Raw genomic sequence first — 19,729 nt, forward strand, 5'->3', positions numbered from 1 at the left:
AACTTCATGAAGGGCAAAAAAAATTACATTTGTTCATTCGCACCAGCAATTATTAACTTTTCACAGCACTTTTGCGTCAATCAAAGGCTCCCGAGATTCTGGGATTTTGCTGCCCAATAATAGAATTGTAATGTGTGCCCGGCCTAATGTGCAAAGTAAATTGGTTTGCCCTTTTTACCAAGTTTAGGACTATATATGCCTCCTTGGCTGGCTAATGCGCCTCCTGGAGACAACAGGCATACCAATCACTTCCTGCATCAGTGCATTTGATCTGGTGGTTGCTGGTGGGAACCCACGGGCACTACATTTTGGGAACAGGCACATATTTTGCTGATAAGAAATTTCCCGAACGCAAGAGAGGGAAAAATGCACACAGGGGAAAGAATGAAGAAGAGAAAGAGAGAAGGGAGAAAGGCGGCACCTGCATAGTCAGATAAAGGTGAAGATGAGGTCTGAGGTGTGATGAAGGTTCCCAAGGTAACATGCCCCACTCTGTCCTCTCCTTCCTTCAGCAAACACCCATGAGCCAAATGGTGGCTCTAAGAAGAGTGCAGAGGATGTGCTGTGCAGGACATTCTGTAAACACACATTAAGCCCTCCTTCTGAGTATCTTGGTGGTGATTCAACACCCCTGTAGTTAACGATACAGCGGTACAGTTCATTAGCGGCAGAGGGAATTACTTGGGATTGCAATTGGAAAGATAAGTTTACACACAGGAATTACTAGGGGAATTGGTAATTCAAGTTCTTATTTACTTCATCATTCCCCAATACTGATCCTCATTTGGGGTTAGTATCTAAAAAGTTGGGTCTTGTTTTGTATTCATATCATGGTAGGAATTAATTTCGTTCTGAGTAGCGGAAAGGTTAATGTTTGGCATTAATCTTTAACATGTAACTGAAAATGCTCTCAATAACACTTGCAGTCTGCTGAAAAAAAGAGCATCTCTCCAGATTTGGTCTTGGTAATTGTTCCTTCTGGTATTTCATCACTCTGTGTCTCCCTGTCCTCATAAAAAACTAATATTTGGGGGCAGAGGCCTTTGAAATCATAACTCGTTTGTGCATTTCTATTTTATGTGTGTCTGGTTTTCCTGCAACATGTGTTTTTTATGAGTTTGGAGGTCCCCTGTTACGTCTTTGTTGTCAATAATTCTACTTCGGTCATGAACCCAATGTATGTTACTGCAATGTTGAATAGCTATGTAATTTTCAATAAATGAAATTAGCTAACTTGTTTTATCTGCTTGCTTAATAGTCTACTGCGATAAGGGCATGACAACCAGACACTCTGTTCTGGACAGTCTCCAACTCTTTAATATGGCATGTTCAGCTCGGCTGATGACCGAGCCAGTCACTTAATTATCTGCTACAGTTCTCCAATACAGTTATCCATTATAATTAGTGTTATGACTAATGAAATGTGCATTTTATAAAGCCTCAAATGTAAAAGTGTATTTCATGTGACCATTGGCACTACATGGCCCGCTCTTGGAGGCAGTAAGAAGTGGGAGCTCTGTAGATACTGGATGCAATAAACAAGATGAACAAAAATGTAAAGCAACCAGTTATTACCCAAGGGGGTGATTTAGAGTTTAACACCGGGCACTCCATTTATCAGGGTGGCGAAGAAGATTACGCCTGCCACCCTGACAGATGAGTGTCTGCCAAGTTTAGAGCTCACCACAGCCGCGCTCTGTCGCTGTCTGTGCAGGTAACAGCAGTGGGGCCGGCTAAGGGGGGATTTTGAGGGACAATGCAGAGGGAAAATTAAATAAATAATACATTTTCTCTCTGCATCGTCCCTTGAAATGCCCCCTTACCCAGCCTCACTGCCCCACCGCCATTACCTGCACGGATCGTGGTTGCCAGCGCTGATTCCTGTACCCTGACAGAGGCCACCATCGGATTTGACAGGCTATCCACCAAGCTTTCACAAACTTTATGTTTTTCAAAATCAAACTTCTAAAGTGGGAATTTGTTATTGAAAAAACTAAAAAAAATTATGACCCCCCCACAGCCAGGGAGCATTTTCTATGTCTGGTGATCATTATTTGATTTTAAGGTCCCTCACTGCCAGAAAAAAGAGAAAAAAAGGAACTCGCAACGTAAACCCTAGTAGGAGCGGTGGTGTAATAGCTTTCCTCTGATGGCCCCTGCTCTGTCAGGCTGTGAGTGGAAACTTTCTCCAAATGAGCTAACAGGGGCTTCCTTGACAGAAAGCAGGTGGTGATCCCCACCCTATATAGGGTGGATGGACCATCATTTTGGTGAACAAGGTACTCTAATGGGTTTGCTGTGGAATATCCTGTACGCCAAACTCTAAATCACCCCAATATATTACTTTTTTTACGCAATCAGGAGCTCATGCCATTTAAACTCCAAGTCTATTCATATTTCCCCTCCATTGACCCCTCTTCTTGCCTTCTCACTGCTTGTGAGTCCCTCCTACAGTATTGCTTAGACGGTTGTGGTGCAAACTGTGGGGTAAATTGGTTGGTCTGTAAGGCTCTCACAGCCAAATCTATATACTGTGTAATTTTACTCATCCCTACCAATCTGTGTGTTTTTACATTGGTCTGTTTTAGCACAAATAATATGCAGGGTAATTTCCTCATCAGGCATATGTTAGGCTATGCCGCGCTCTGTGTGAAAGAAAATTAGGTATGTCAGGTTTTTTTCTGACAAGAATTCACTGCTAAAGTGTGGCACTACACTAGATTAGACATCCATCACTTGAGGGAGTTTTGTAAACCCAAGAATACAAGGTATATTCCAGAGCAGCACAGTTACAGTGAGTGGTTAGATTTCTCTCAGAAACCTCAATATTACATTTTATTCTCCCAAAACAAGGCAGGAAAATAATTATCACTTTGCTACTAAGATACAGTGACAGTTGCAAAACAAAGGTTTGGGGCGTGGAGAATAGGGAATTAAGGGTAAAATTCAAATTTTAAAAAAACATTTCACTGCTGTTTCCTCTGATGCCGCCGCCGCTTCTTTGCTTCTCTCTCGGAAGTCACTGGGAAACCACAGGCTCCCCACCAAATCCAGGTACTGCTCTAATGCTACGAGAGCAGTGCCAGGATTGGTCTGAGTGGCCTAGTCTACTGCTTAGACAGTGCCTGGGAGATTGTGGGTTTATCCAACTCGGCTGTGCAACATAGCTAGGTTGGAGAAACAGAAGTGCGCATGACTGTTTGGCCAGCCTAAGATGGCCAGCCAAACTGACATGCGCACTTCTAAGCACCCGTCACTCCTGCCTGTCATGACCCGGCCTACCCCTGCCCTAAACCCGTATGCCTCATTCAGAGTCAGTCACAGAAAAATAGAATGATATTATTGTGTTATCATTTTAATTTTTTGTTTCTGACTGAGGAGAGGGGAGATTCTCCTGGTAAGATCAAATCATACAAAAAGGTAATTGGCTGAAAATAGCCAGATTGGTCTAGGAAAGGTACTTGCAGAAAAGCTCACAAGTACAGCATATGCTCCTACTATCCCAATATGAGCTCTGTCTGGATTACAGTGAACCAACTGAACTCAACTGTTGACAACATTCACAGATGTGAGGATTGAACTATTATAAACCTGTGAAAAGCTGGGTTAGTCAGATCCTTTCAGGAGTTCAAAGTGAAAGTTAACCAGCTGGCCAAATCCTGACTTATCAAAAATTCCTTAATTAAGTGAAAACATGTAAGACAGAGGTAGTTCAGAACCTTCCACAATTGCAGTATGTTTAACCAATGCTGTCAATGGGATTAGGGAGGCAAACAATTTATAGATACATCTATATGCACGTTGTTTTGTAAATATAACTTGTGCTCTTAGGATTTTTGCTCCTGGGGAATTGGTTATTTTTCAGGCCAGAGTAAGATCTGTTTCTAGCTCCATTTTGCACTGAATCTGACAGGCAATCCGGAAATATGTTTCCTCAGTAAAAACCTGTATACAAAATTGCAGTGGATGTTTTAATTCGCCATCACTGTTGCCCTGCTTTCAAACTTTTCTAATGTTTAACAGCTTTTTAGGTCTCGGCTCTAGACAGTGTGCATGTGCTGTCTTGAAAACAGACCTTGTGGGCTTCAGCCCCCCCCATAGGCTTGCCATTTGCTGGCTCCCTCATCGCTCCATTATTCATTCTGCCTATTTGCCCATAGCATGCATGCGTCATGCATCTTCCTGTCTTTAGCCCTCCTCAGGAGCAGGAACTACTGTTCATACACAGCAGCAATTTTAGGAAATATTTTTGGTACTACTATTTTATTTGGATGTATGATTAAACAACTACCACTACAACAACGAATGCCTAAACCACGAAGGCTAAACCACGACCTAAGCCAAACCACTACATATTTAACAACGATTCACTAAACCACGAAAAGTTATTCATTTCCTTGTTACCCGAATTTACCACTACGTTCAAATGGACGCAAGATTGAAACATATTTGTCTTAGAGCACTCCATACAGTGCTCATTTTTTCAGTTCACTCGCTCTGTCTCTTTTTTAAATGCACTTTTGTATAGTGCAAACACCACCTGAATGTATTATTAGCATCCCTACTTGAGCGCTAGTTACTTTACACGAGGACACGTTAATTTTTGTAAAAACAGGGAAATTAAGTGATTTGCCAAAGATCACTGGATGTTGTGCCTATGCTGAAAGAGAGCTTTACATGAGTGCAATTTACTTTACTCGAGGACATACATTTTTTTTAAATCAAACAAAAGTATACAAGATCCGATCAACAGTGCACTAATGACAGATACAGATTATCATAGATACATTTGGCAATTTCACTGGGATCATTTAGTAAAAATAACTGTGCAGTAGAGCAGTATGTCAAGTCGCAATCCAATAAGGTACCTCTTTTCCTACTAGATTTTAACATGTGAAAAACAACAAAAATCAGCCAAGTAAAAAGAAAATACGACAAGCATTTACAATGCAATGGTCTCGGCATTATTAACCCCTCCCACGCTTGTGACGGAACCACTCCATCACGCCCCTCGGGTGGGCTGTGCTGGTGACGGAGCGGTTTCGTCGCGGCCCGCTCGCCGCGCCTGTGCGGTGCTGATTTCGTGCCTAAGCAGCGCATTCTATTGAGCGGGTGGGGCTGTGATGGAATCGTTCCATCACAAGCACAGCCCACCCGAGGGAAGTGACGGAGGAGTTCCGTCGCAAGCATCGGAGCGCCACGCGGACCCCCCTGCCCCTTAGCGCTGCGGCGGAATTGCCGCCGCAGCGAAAGGGTTAAAGGTAGAGCTATTGGCATTGCTCATGACATTTATTTTTTTATTTTTATTTTTTTAAATCATAAATAAATGCATTGTCATTTACATTGCCAATAGCTTAATCGTTAAATAAATGGCATCGTCATTTACAATGCCAATAGCTTAATCACTCGCAAATGCATGACCTATTGCATTTACATCCACACAGAGCCACACACACAAAGCCACCCACACACACATACAGAGCCACCCACACAGAGCCACCCACACAGAGTCATTCACATAGAGCCACCTACACAGAGCCACCCTCAAACAGACAGAGCCACCCACACATAGAGCCACCTACAAAAAAAGCTATCCACACAGAGCCACACACACACACAGAGCCACACACACACAGTCACACACACACACAGCCACGCACACACACTCAGAGCCACGCATACTCACACACAGACAGAGCCACGCACACACACAGACAGAGCCACACACACACACACACACACACACAGACAGAGCCATGCACACACACACACAGACAAAGCCACGCACACACACAGACAGAGCCACCCACACACACAGACAGAGCCATGCACACACACAGACAGAGCCATGCACACACACAGACAGAGCCACACACAAACACAGACAGGGCCACGAATAACTGAGCCAGTCTAGCTTTTCCCATTCAATTCAGTCAGTTGTAGGACTCCTTTAGCCGTGCATGCTACAAGTATCAGAATGCAAAGCCTGGTTATCGCTGACAAGGGTCTAACAAACTTGGAAATTCAGTTGGGTCCCCGACTGAAATAGAAAGCAGCGGGGGACCCTTCAAGTATCTACGACAAGTAGCCGTACGTGAGATGCCCTTCTGTCCTGACGGAATCCAGCTGCCCGTCCTCCCAAAGCTTGGGCCCGGTTAGGAACGCTGGCTAGCCTCAGTCATCATTCCCGCCCCACTTCCATCGTTATGCGACGGACAAACATCCGCACTGCCATATTCCAGCCTTAAATGGAAGGATCCCTTGCTGGCGACGTGGATTTCCTGTTCCCTTGAACTGCAGATCACACAATGGATCAGTGAAGTATCCCTTCCCCACAGTATAAAACAGAAACAACATAAACCCTGCCCCTTATTTTGCGCACTGCTACAAAGCATCTATTATGCTATCCCTGAGCAGACAGCTGTGATAACTGCAGGACAAGGCCAAACAAATGTATCCCTTGGAAGGCAGCGCGGCGCCCCCGCCACCCTTACTTACCGTCCAGCGCTGGGCTGTCGCTCAGCTCTATCAGCGTCTCGTGCTCCTTCTGGCCAAAGAGGTTCATGGTGGCTGCCGGGTGCGGAGCAAAGCCTTGCGGAGAGGCGCTGGGGGGCTTCACAGCGCCCCCGGTTCCATGCGAGGGCTCGGATTGAGGGTAGAAGATAATCCCCCGCTCCTCCACAGCCCCTGTTCTGTATGTGACTGTGTGAATACAGCCTCAGGCGGCTGCCTCCCTTAAAGACACGACAGACCTGAATCTGGTTACTTTCTGTCGGCTGAACCCGGTGCGCCTTAAAGGGGCGCCTTGCTAGCCTGTGCTTCGAAAGAAGCTTGCATGAGGGGCAGGGTCTCTCTCTCTGGAGGCTAGGATTGTAGACAGAGGAGTTATGCCGAGCCTTTGAGTCATTCAGTGCGTGTCACACAGAAAGGAGAAGGGCAAAGTTCACTCGCAGAGGCTGCACATTACAGTAACAGGCTGGGAACCTACGGGAAAGCAATATTTGCAGCAACCATACATGTATTTTTAGAATGAATGATCAGAGCTAGTATCGTTTGTTTAGTACGGACAGATGCTCATTGGAGGGTAAACAATGGTGTTCGGACAGTACGATAGGAGAATAGATCAAGACACTTCTCGCTGAGTATCATGATGAAACGGCTAGGACGTATGGGGAGGGTGAGAGACCCATCTCAGTCCTGGCCAGAATCATAAGCGGGAAAAGGGGGCGACAACAAATCTCGGAAATAAAGACCGGAGAAGGGGAGGTGCTAACGGAAGAAGCAGACATAGCACGAGCCTTGAAGGCCTTCTATGCTGAACTATACAGGTCCAAAAGTGGAGAACTTGAGGATAACATCACTGACTACCTTGACCACATCAATATACCTACATTGACTAATACACACAGGGACTTCTTGATGCTCCTGATAGAGAAGGACAAATCACTGAAGCTCTGGCTAGTATGCGAGCTGGCAGTGCACCGGGTGCAGATGGCCTCACGGTGGGGTTTTACAAGGCATTTCAGGACAAACTACTCCCGCACCTCTCTGCGCTCTTTGATGACATCTGCGTAGAGGGCAGTATGCCGCAATCCATGAGGGAGGCACTACTGGTCACGATACCAAAGCCAGGCTAGCCACCAGACGAGTGTAGCTCGTATAGACCTCTTTCCCTACTAAACGTCGACACTAAACTGTTTGCTAATGTACTGGCCAACCGCCTGGCGCTTTTAGTGCCTCGGCTGGTAGCGCCTGAACAGGCTGGTTTCATCCCCAGCAGGAACTTGATATATAACATCCGTAAAGTTCTAGGCACGATACAACATGTCCGGCAGGATAGGAAGGCACTTGCTGTGTTCCTGGACATGGAAAAGGCTTTCGACTCAGTGGAATGGCCTTTTATGCGCTTAGTACTGCAGCGGATGGGTCTAGGGCTGCCATTCCTTCAGATGTTAGGGGCTCTGTATAACGGCCCGCTGGCTAGGCTCAGACTCGGTAACTTGGTGACTGACTCCTTCCCCATCAGTAGAGGCACCAGACAGGGGTGCCCGCTTTTGCCCCTTCAATACACCCTGGTTGCTGAACCGTTAGCCTGTGCAATTCGAGAGTATCATGGCAATGAAGGCATAGGCTTCCCCGCATACAAGATTGTAGTGTCCATGTAGGCTGACGACACTTTGCTGTATGTTCGAGACCCAGACAGCAATTTACCCTCGGTACTGAGAGAGGTGGTCCGCTTCGGTGCCCTATCGGGCCTGAAAGTCAACTGGTCGAAGTCACTGGCTTTCCCCTTAACCCCTATCACGCAGAATATTGAAATGGAATATCCACTGCAGTGGACTACAGACACAGTCAGGTATTTGAGTATACAACTCCACACTGATGCTGAGATATTATTTAGAGCAAAACTATGGCACTGCCTTCAGCAGGCTGGAAGATGACGTCGAAGCTTGGTGTAGGCTCCCATTCTCCCTACTGGGGCGAATATCCATAATGAAAATAGTTGTGCTGCCTAGATGACTGTTCCTATTTATGACGATTCCGATAGTGCTTCCCAAATCCTTCTTTCAACGACTAACGCAACTTATGGTTAAACTGGCATGGGCAGGGAAACAGCCCCAGGCCATGTGGACACTACTCACATTACCTTATAGCATGGGAGGGCTTGGTGCCCCCGACTTGGAGCTTTATTATAGAGTGGCTCAGGCTGCGCACCTGCACACCTGGCTCCACGGCGATGGCGGTATTCCACATGTCCGCATGGAAACACTCTTTGTCAGCCCTCTCTCGCTCCCGTCCACGATTTTCCAACCGGTGGATCGAAGAACTGGCATACTGGACTCAATTGCTGCTACCAATCATACATGGCACCGTCTTTTGCAGCTGCAGGGGGGCACCCTACTATACACCCCAATAATGCCGATAGACTGGGCTCGATGGCTGTCTCCCATCAAGGAGAAAGGGGTGATCCTTGCACTACAAAACATTAACGTTAAAGCGGCAGGGGACTTGTTCCAGGACGGGGTTGACAAAACATGGGAGCAAGCAAGAACTAATAGCGCAGACGCACCTCTACTGACCCGCTTCCAGTTCCACAGAGTTTGTTGCGCTCTTTCAGACCTGTTGGGTGAGGATCTGGCCGAACCACCTGAAGTTCCGGAACTCACGTATGTCATTAAAGCCGAGACTCCCCAAAAACTACTGTCTAAACTATATAAGATGTCTCAGGCGCATAGGGAGCACACATACACGAAGGCGCGACTGGCATGGCAAACTGATTTACAGATAGTTATCAACAATGACATGTGGCGATACTGCTGTTCTAACACTAGGAAACTATCACTTAATGGCAGACATAGGCTGGCACACTTCAAGTTCCTCAACAGGGTGCATTACACTCCGGCACGGCCGCGCAGGTACGGCCTCCATGACACTGCAGACTGTGAGAGATGTCACGCCCCAGACGCAGGCTTCCTGCACTTGGCATGGCATTGCCCAGGTGTATTGGATTTCTGGGACAAGATCTTCACTGAGATAAGCAACATAGTTGAAATAGATCTCACGCCTGATCCCGCGCTAGCGCTCCTAGGATACACTAAGAAGCTACCCAGGGCCACACGGCCATTGGTAGACATGGGACTGCTCATAGCTCGAAGGGTGGTGGCCTGCTGTTGGATGAGAGGCCCCGCGCCTACACCTAAACGCTGGGCACATGATATGTTGTATTGCTGTACACAGTCCGAGAATAACAGCGAGTTGCTGCCTCCAGCGAGTCGTCCGAAAAACTTTTGGGGGCTGTACCAGACATACCTGAATAGTAAAAGAGACACTCACACCACAGAGGATGACCGGGGACTCTAGATTGCAACCGTGTGGAGGAGATTGATGCAATGGAGTGTAAGGCAGAGATTACTTCAGCACTATGTGATGTGGTTACTTACTGGGGGAGGGGTGTGGTGTAATCCATTGGCGTTCACGTTAGTGGACACATTACAATCGCCGCCTGCCCAGCTATGGGTTGTTGGCTAAATGGCTGTGTACTTACCTGAGAGGGGATTGTCGCATTATTGCTCATACAGAATTTGTGACCAAAGTCAGATCAGAGGGAGGGGGGGTTGTTGAACTGTGATGTTTTACGTATTGTAAACCCAATAAAAATATTAACAACAAAAAAAAAGCTAATACAATTCAATATATAATTATAAATGTGTTGTCAACTGCACCATTGTTTCCTAAATTTCTAGAGGGGAGAGCCTCCCAAAGCCCCCTTAGTAGTGGTCAGGCACACTCACTGCACTCGGGGTGCACCATATTGGGACTGGTCTGAAAACATTTGCCAGGGCTGCTTTGGGTTTCCAGTCTGGCCCTGGCAGGAGTAGGAGCCTCGTACTGCGAAATAAAACCAACCATTTAAAAGTTAGTCGCCGAGATGCAGCACCAACCTTCCCATTAAAATGTTTGTTTTTTCAAATTATTTCAATTTAAAATACTAAGGGGGATATTTACAAAAGAAGTGGCAGACCGTGTCTTTAGCCTCCTTGGCTTAATGACACGCTCGGCCACTTCAGAAACGCAGGCCTGCACCATATTTACAAGAATATGGTGCAGCCCTACATTTTGGCCTGTGCTGGTGCTACACTTAGCAGTGTAGCTCCAACGCAGGCACCCTTGCACCACAGTGCAAGGGTGTCTGCGTGAAGGGGAAGATTGTTTATGTAAAGGAAGGTCCCCCTTTCTGCACATAAACAATCTTGAAATGCGGTTTTGTCACTAGTATGTTTGCTGCATGCAGCACACATGGAAGTTACAAAATGAATTTAAAAAAAATCTTTTTATTAACAATTCTCATGAGACCATTCAGTACAAAACAATATCTACATAGAATGTTAAGAATCAACACAAGGATTGACAAGAAAATAAACGTTGGGGAGCAGCAAGGAATTTTTTTTAAAGATTGTTTGTGTGCAGGAAGGGTCACCTTCCTGAAAAAACAATCCAAGGCGTTTTGCTTTATCCATGTGTGCTGCACAAGGCAGCACATATGAAAAAACCAAAAACGAGGAGAAATAAAGCATTTCTCCTCGTTTCGCCAAGTTAAGACCTGGTTTTCCCTGGTCTTAATTCTGGCGCTGCCTCCTATTTATGCTGCCCTTGTAAATAGGGGCAGCATCAAAATGAGTGGGTTTTGCGATGGAACGCCCAAGGCAAAACACACTACCCACCCCTTTCACGCTAAGCATTACGCGAAAGGGGGCCTTATTTACAAGGCAGCGTTAAGCCATGTTAAGTGGCTTACCGCTGCCCCTATTGACATGCGCACATCGCAAAAAGTGATGTTTCCATGGTAATAGGGGCTTGTACATATGCCACTAAAATCCTAAGTAATTCGAGTATGGTTTTGTGTGCACACATGTGTTTTTTTTTATTACAGTTTTAACGTATGAAATTTAAATTGCTTGGGGGTCCCCGGCTCCCAGTGGTGACTCAATGGGGGTCCTCAGGAGTTAAACGTTTGGGAACCACTGCCCTAGAGCATTTGGCCCCAGTGCCACTGCACCTGCTGCACTATTCAAATGAAGTCCCTTTTAAGTGTGGGGAACTGCAATTGTGATGGCCTGTTTAGTAGTCCAATGTACCAATATTATGTGTTTAAAGGAGTTCTGACAACTTTTGGGTCTGGTGCTACTGTGCCTGCTGCACCATTCAAATCATAACCCTGTTGTCTGCAAGATAACTGCGCTTGTGGTTGCCTGATTAGGAATAAAATACAGCATTATTAGGTGTTTAGTGGGGTGGAAGGAGATTTTGGTCCTGGTGCCACTGTACCTGCTGCACTATTGAAATGATGACCCTAATACTAGCTAGATAACTGTACTTATGACTCAAGGTTTAGTTCTAAAATATAGCAATATTAGGTGCTTAGAGGAGTTCTGATAATTTTGGACCCAGTGGCACTGCACCTGCTGCACCATTCAAATTATAAGCTTGTTGCCTGCAAGATAACAGCTTTTGTGATTGCCTGTATGGCACTAAAATGTAGCAATATTGATATTTTGTGGTGGTATGACAACTTTTGACCCCAGTGTCACTGCACCTGCTGCACCATTTAAATCAAGCCCCTTTCAATTGCAAGGTAACTGTAAATGTGACTGTCTGTTTTTTTAGTAAAATATAGTAATAATCAGTGTTTAGTGGGGTGTCTGGAGCTTTTGGTCCCAGTGCCACTGCATCTGCTGCATTATTGAAATCAGGACCCTAGCGCTTGGTAGATAACTGCACTTTTGACTGCCTGTTTAGTTGTAAAATATAGCAATTCTACATGTTTTGAGGAGTTCTGCCAACTTTTGGACCCGGTGCCACTGCACCTGCAGCACCATTCAAATAATGAACCTGTTGCCTGCAAGATAAATGCACTTGTGACTGCCTTTTTAGTTTTACATTTTAGCAATAATCTGGGTTTAGTGGGGTCCCTAGAGCTTTTGGCCCTGGTGCCACTGCACCTGCTGCGCCATTCAAATCATGACCCTGTTGTCTGCAAGGTAACTGCACTTGTGGGTATCTGTTTAGTAGTAAAATATAGCATAGCTCTTGGATATTAATGTTATTTTTAACACCCAATGTTTATTAAAACATTTAGAATTTGATCATATTCATAATGACTATATAGATCGGATCATGTCTACCAAGTGCAAAGAAAGGTACTGAGGCAAGAATAGGAAATGCCTCGAACGCATCTGCTTTACACGACTAAGTAATAAAAAACAAGCATACGGTTAGAAGCTGTCTGCTTTTTCAGTGGGAAGAGATATCATCTTGACAGTGAATTAGGCTTAAACAGTGTGAACATCTTTAGTAGAATATTGTAAATGCGTATGCGTGCAGCTAGGGAAGGTTAACAAAAACAAAGTTCCACACAAAAGTGAACGAACAGAGAAATTCTGCAATGGGAACTGATAAGAGTCCCCTTTTAAGTTATATACAATGGAAGAGATTTCACAAGCACAGCCAAGCGCTGTGCAGGTGAAACCTAAAAATGCCCATTGAGAGAGGAGGGAACCAGCACAAATGAAGTTTGTTAAAAATAAGTGAGCCTATGTAATTCTCTCTCAAATAGATGATTTGATTCCAAGTAGCAGAGTTCTGAGTGCTTCCCCATAAATGTTCATAGTGCTCGGTTGACGAATTTGAAACATGCATTTTAAAGATAACATTCTATTGCATTGCAAATTACAATTGCACAAACCACAGCATATGAAATGGGAAGCAACTCTACCCCAAGATTTTGATTTATAGGGAAAACACTTACATTTATGAGACTACGAGATATGTTATTCAGAGGCTCTTTGAAGAAAGGCAGCAGTTAGGATCCACTGGTACTCTCCACCAGCTGCCCCCACTCCCAGGTCTGAAAAGGGCTACTTTTTCATTCAGGCAGAGAGGCACAAGTGCTTTAAACACCAGCAGAGAAAATGTAATCAAAGTCTGCTTGTTGTACCTTAGGATTATGCGCTCTGTTGTGCAAGTCAATGCTAAATCCCACACCACCTCCAATGGGGACCAACTCTTACTCTTGAGAGGTCTGTCCAGGGCACATCAAAGCCTGTTTTCAATCAGCATTATTGGCAATATTTGTAGACCAAGAAATGGAAACCAAACGCTGATGGAAAGCAAACACCCATAATCTCAACTGGATGGGATTCTTCTCTCATGAACCTCACTCTAAAATGCTCACTTAAACTTCAGTTGAACAATATCTACCATCAAAATGTATAACTTTTGAACAAAGATATTTTCGAAAAAACACCTTGGTAGAATATTAACACTCAATTTAGTGTGTAATGTCCGACACACCAATAGTCAATATCTTAGACAGGGCGCAATCTTATGGTCTATCAGGCACTAAGGGCCTGATTTAGATTTTGGCGGAAGGGTCACTCCATCACAACGGTGATAAATATCCCATCCGCCGAAATACAAATCCTGTATAGGATATGGGAATTATATTTCCGCACACGATATATCTGTCACCACTGCGACGGAATAACGCCGACGACACCCAGCTGATCCTCTCCCTGACCAACGACCCCGCCACCGCCAGAGCCAACCTGCACGAAGGGATGAGAGATGTAGCCGAATGGATGACGACCAGCCGCCTGAAACTGAACTCAGACAAGACGGAGGTCCTCATCCTGGGCTCCTCGCCCTCCGCCTGGGACGACTCCTGGTGGCCCCCCGCCCTGGGCACCGCACCCAAACCGACGGACCACGCACGCAACCTGGGCTTCATCCTGGACTCCTCCCTCTCCATGACCAGACAAGTCAACGCCGTCTCCTCGTCATGCTTCAACATCCTGCGCATGCTACATAAGATCTTCCGGTGGATCCCCACCGAGACGAGGAAGACGGTCACCCAGGCCCTCGTCACCAGCCGACTGGACTACGGCAACGCCCTCTACGCCGGAACCACCGCCAAGCTCCAGAAGAGACTCCAGCGGATCCAGAACGCCTCGGCCAGACTCATCCTCGACATCCCCCGACGCAGCCACATCTCCGGACACCTGAGAGATCTGCATTGGCTCCCGGTCAACAAGAGAATCACCTTCCGTCTCCTCACCCACGCGCACAAAGCCCTACACGACCAAGGCCCGAGCTACCTCAACAACCGGATCAACTTCTACACTCCCAAGCGCCTCCTCAGATCAACCAGCCACGCCCTCGCCGCCGTCCCCCGCATCCGAAGAGCGACAACAGGAGGAAGGTCCTTCTCCTACCTGGCCGCCAAGACCTGGAACTCACTCCCGACCGACCTGCGCCTGACCCAAGACCACCTCTCCTTCAGGAAGAAGCTCAAGACCTGGCTGTTCGAGCAGTAACGGCACCCCCCCCCCACCTAGCGCCTTGAGACCCTACGGGTGAGTAGTGCGCTCTATAAATGACCTGATTGATTGATTGAATAACCCGCCCGCTGAATTATTAAGCAGACACTTTGGGACAGATTTACAAGGAACTGACGCATCTGTACAGATGTGTCACTTTCCCAGCACCTGCATGAAAATCCCTTGCGCCGCCATAGATGCACCATATTTACAATACAGCACACTATGCTGCAAGGATTGACAGATGCATCAGAAATTCTGACGCATCTGTTGGCGGAAAAGTCACGCATTGCTGGAGTCGTATTGCAAGCACGACACAACTCCAGCAATGCATGTTGCGGCCTATTCCCAACACACTGCGTCACTCCTTACGCCTGCTTCATGCCGTCGTAAGGCTTTGACCAGTGGGGTCCCAAAAGTCATGCAATGAAATTTTGTAAATTTCACGACGTCACTTTTACTAGGCTTTTCAGCGTGGGAACACCTACCTTGCATACATTATACTTGATGCAGGACTAATGTCACGTTGTAAATCTGCTACATTTTTTACACCACCGTTGCATCACAAAGTGACACACAAGCAGTGCAAAAGTGTCGCAAGGTGCCTGTAAATCTGCCCCTAAGTGAATATGTTCTGTTAAGGGCACTCTAAGCTGAATCACTCTTGGGTGCTCTTAAATGGTGCATTAATGCAAACAGAGATGCAGTGATCTTGTTGTGTAGGAATCTAGGACCCTAGTGTAATTTTCCCCATTCATGCCCATATATAGATATAAATTACCCGATCCTTATATAGGCATAGAAATCATTACCATATTTAGACTGAGCCTATGCAGCCCAAATACGGCATGGCTTCTTCCACTAAGTTCCGAGAATCAACAACGATTTCTTAGAAAAACCCGCCTTCAGCAGCTAGGGACTTCCCCTTGCCTGAATACTAATTTATCTAGGAAATCATGGAGTTTTCAAAGACCTGAGTCTTTGATGGCGTTATAATGTCCAATCATACGTCAAACTCGGCACCTTCAAGGTATTAATATGCCTACATTTGCCCAGACAAACACGCGGTGGTTTGGAGCAATTCGACTATCTACTTGCCCGACGCGCCCTGCAGCAGCAAGTGCCGAAGGAAGCCGACCATCCAGCTGACGCACTGAGAGACGCTGCCTTTTCTCCTGCCGAGAGATCCAGCTCCAGTGTTTCCAGGCTACCCTTGCGGGTTGCTGGGAAATCGAGTCCTGAGAGAGAGATACAAGACCTCCTTCATTCTAAAACCAAGGTACGGAGCTGATTAGACCCGTAGAGAATTCTTGGAATAGATTCTTGGCAAAGAATACTAAAACTTAAGCTACACCTCACTTACTTCTTCCCTTGTACTAGACTTAGGTTAGGTACACCGGGGTAGGCATATTTTAGAAGCACCAGTTGAGTACTTTTAGTCATTATTTATCCCTGTATGTATATTATGTATTTTAGGTATTTTATGGCTCAGCATCCATATCATACTTTTACAGTATTATTTTATAATACTCTTCGTGCTGTACCTATTGTACTTTATAACCAGTATTACGATTGTAGCAGTACATTTCTTATGCTTGAGAAAAAGACTGTTCAATAAATACTTTTTATTGAAAACACCCGTCTCTCTATTTCCCAGCACCTCTGGTGAAACGAATCATGCACGATTGACTGAGTAAAATAGTTATCTATTGTTTCAGTGACTCTAGAGATTGATTTCTTATTCTTGGGAAACAAAGTTGTCATGTTTATGCGGTTGTCAGAAACTAATCCCTTCTTGTGAATTCGAGAAAGTTTCTAGTGACCTCTGAGCTAGCTGGCACTCACAATTAAGTTTAATATATTCGGTAGAGATCTAGTCGACCTCAGTCCTACGTCTAAACTACAGGATATATTATTCCAATGGTGCGGGCCTATTGGGAATATAGGAACTACACTACAATCTGATTTGCCTAAGATCACACAATTCAATCAAGCAGGGTAGGTAAGATTAGAGTGTGCCATGCAGGTATTGCACATTATATTCTCATGTTTTTAGTTTTACACCAATATGGCACATTCCTGCCTTTTCCCCATTGCTGGCACCCTTTTTGCAGTCAAGCACCAGCTCAGGTACCCTTGCACCATAGTTGTGTTGTCTCCTCTCCCTCTTTTGCAGCTTGTTACTCTTGTTCCTGTATTCCCCCTTCACCCCCCCTCCTCCCCCCCCGGTTCCCCCTATGTTTAATATTGTCTCAAGGAATGCTCGTGGTCTTGAACATCTAGTGAAACGAAAGAAGGTACTTTCTCCTTGATCTAAACCTAAGTCTAGAATTGCTTTTTTCACAGGAAACACATTGTTCTGCCTTTGATATATTAAGGAGACAATGGGTTGCTCAGATTTTCTTCCCTCCAGCAGTTGGTCTGAAGTGTGGGGTTGCTATTCTTTGAAATAAAACCCTGCAGTTATACGTTGTTTTAGTTGAATGTGATATTGATGAGAGATGGGCGTTGGTTAATGTTATTCTGGACACAAACCATTTTACTTTGTTTAACATTAACAGTCTTGTCCAAATTCACCCTTAATTTTGGCATTCACTTAAGATAACACTTGCTAACATCTCTAACTGTAATTTTATTATGGCCAGTCACTTTAACCTATTAGTTAATCCTTCTATGGATAGAAAATCTAAATACAAATTCAAACCAGGTAAATTGCATAAAGCATTTCAGTCAGCAAATACCACTAGACCATTATTTGAGGCTTGGGGAACCTGGAATCCTCATAGTTGGAATTCTCTTTTCTTTCTAATGTCCATAATGATTCTCTTGTAGTTACAAAGTCATTGCTCCCCACTCTACAATCTTCTGAAATTGGCTCCATCTTTATATTTGATCATGCCCCATACTAACAATATATTAACTAGACCATTATTTGATGCTTGGAGAACCTGCAATCCTGATAAGTTGGAATTCTCTTTTATTTCTAATGTCCATAATTGATTCTCTTTTAGTTACAAAATCATTGCTCCCTACTCTACAATGTTCTGAAATTGGCTCCATCTTTATATCTGATCATGCCCCATATTAATGTCGACAGATATACCCAATGTTGATTTTAAAACTGACAGAGGGCGATTTAATAATTCTTTATTATTTAACAATCAATTTATTACTGCAGCTACTGCTTTTATTCAAGAATGTTTTCATTTAGATAATTCTAATGATACCTCTGTTGCCAACAATTGTGATGCATTTACAACTTCATTTTGAGCCTTTACCATTGCTTACTGTGCCAGGAGATAAAAAAAATGTGAACACTAAATATATCCTCCTATTGAACCAAATTAAAAAACATGAACCTGCTAACTTTACTCCAAAATTTTCCTCCTTGCTGCATGATTTGAATAAAGCTAAATAAGACCTAAATAAGCTTGCTACTGTTGATGCCTGTAACATTCTGCTTAAAATCAAATCTAACTTCCATGTTGGTCAGAGTAAAGCAGGTAAAATGCTGGCATACTATTTAAAAATATAAAATATAACATAAACATAAAGCTATTGCCTGCATTATTTATTAATTTGATAATTCTATATCAATTTCCGTCACTGGCATCTCTAACTCATTTCAAGCATTTTTATTAAAGACTATATGATAAAGATGCTATCCCTTCTGCACCTCATTTTCAGGAATGATTTGATGATCTCCCTCAACCTCTCTCGCCTTAAAGATACATTTAATGAGCTGAAGGCTGATATTACCCTAGAAGACGTTTTGGATGTAATTGAATCTCTTGAGAGAGAAAATGCTCCTGGCGTAGATGGGTCCTTATCTATATATTTTGCTCCCAAATTATTAGAGCTTTTTAATATCTTTATTTTTTATTCAAAAACTAGTTGATCCTTTTTGGAAGCCTTGATAACCATTATCCTCAAGCCGAATAAGATATCAAATGTTGTAAAAAGTATAGACCCATGGCCCTTATGAATTATGATTGTAAGATCTTCGTCAAGATTGTAGCTTCCCATTAAGAATCTTATGTTACCCTTCTTGCTAAATCTGACCAGCCTGGTTTTGTTAAGGAAAGGCTTTCTGCTGGTAATGCTAGAATGTTCTCTAATATTGTCAGTCTAGCTGGAAAGTTTAACTCCACACTTGCAGCCCTCTCATTTGGGGACATATTTACAAGCCCCTATCTCCACCACAACATCGCTTTCAGTGATGTTGTGATGGCAATAGGGGCCTCGCCCTATTTACAAGGCAGTGTTGAGCCACTTAACGTGGCTTAAAGCTGCCTTGTAAATTAGGCACACTGTTTTTAGTGTGAAAGTGGAGGGATATGAGTGTTGCGGTGGCCGTTCCACCGCAGCACCCATTGATTTTGATGCTGCCTCCTGTTTACCAGGGCAGCGTAAGTAGGAGTCAGTGCCAAAATTAACACCAGGGAAAACCTGGTCTTAAACGGGCAAAATGAGGAGAAATGCTTTATTTCTCCAAATGTTTGCTCTTTCTATGTATGCTGCCTTGTGCAGCACACATAGAAACAGCAAATTGCCTATGATTGTTTAAGTGCAGGAAGGTCCCCATTCCTGCACATAAACAATCAATTTAAAAAAAATGCTGTTTTGCAATTTCTATGTGCTGCATTAAGCAGCTCACATAGAAGTTACTGAACGGCATTTAAAGATTGTTTATGTGCAGGAAGGGGGACCTTCCTTCACATAAACAATCTTTCCCTCAACACAGGCACCCTTGCACTATGGTGCAAGGGTGCCTGCGTTGGTGCTGGCAGCTAAAGTTAGCCCCAGGGCAGGGGGAAATGCAGGGCTGCACCATATTCTAGTAAATATGGTGC

This window comes from Lissotriton helveticus, chromosome 5_1, assembly GCF_964261635.1.
Source record: "Lissotriton helveticus chromosome 5_1, aLisHel1.1, whole genome shotgun sequence".
Taxonomy (NCBI): domain Eukaryota; kingdom Metazoa; phylum Chordata; class Amphibia; order Caudata; family Salamandridae; genus Lissotriton; species Lissotriton helveticus.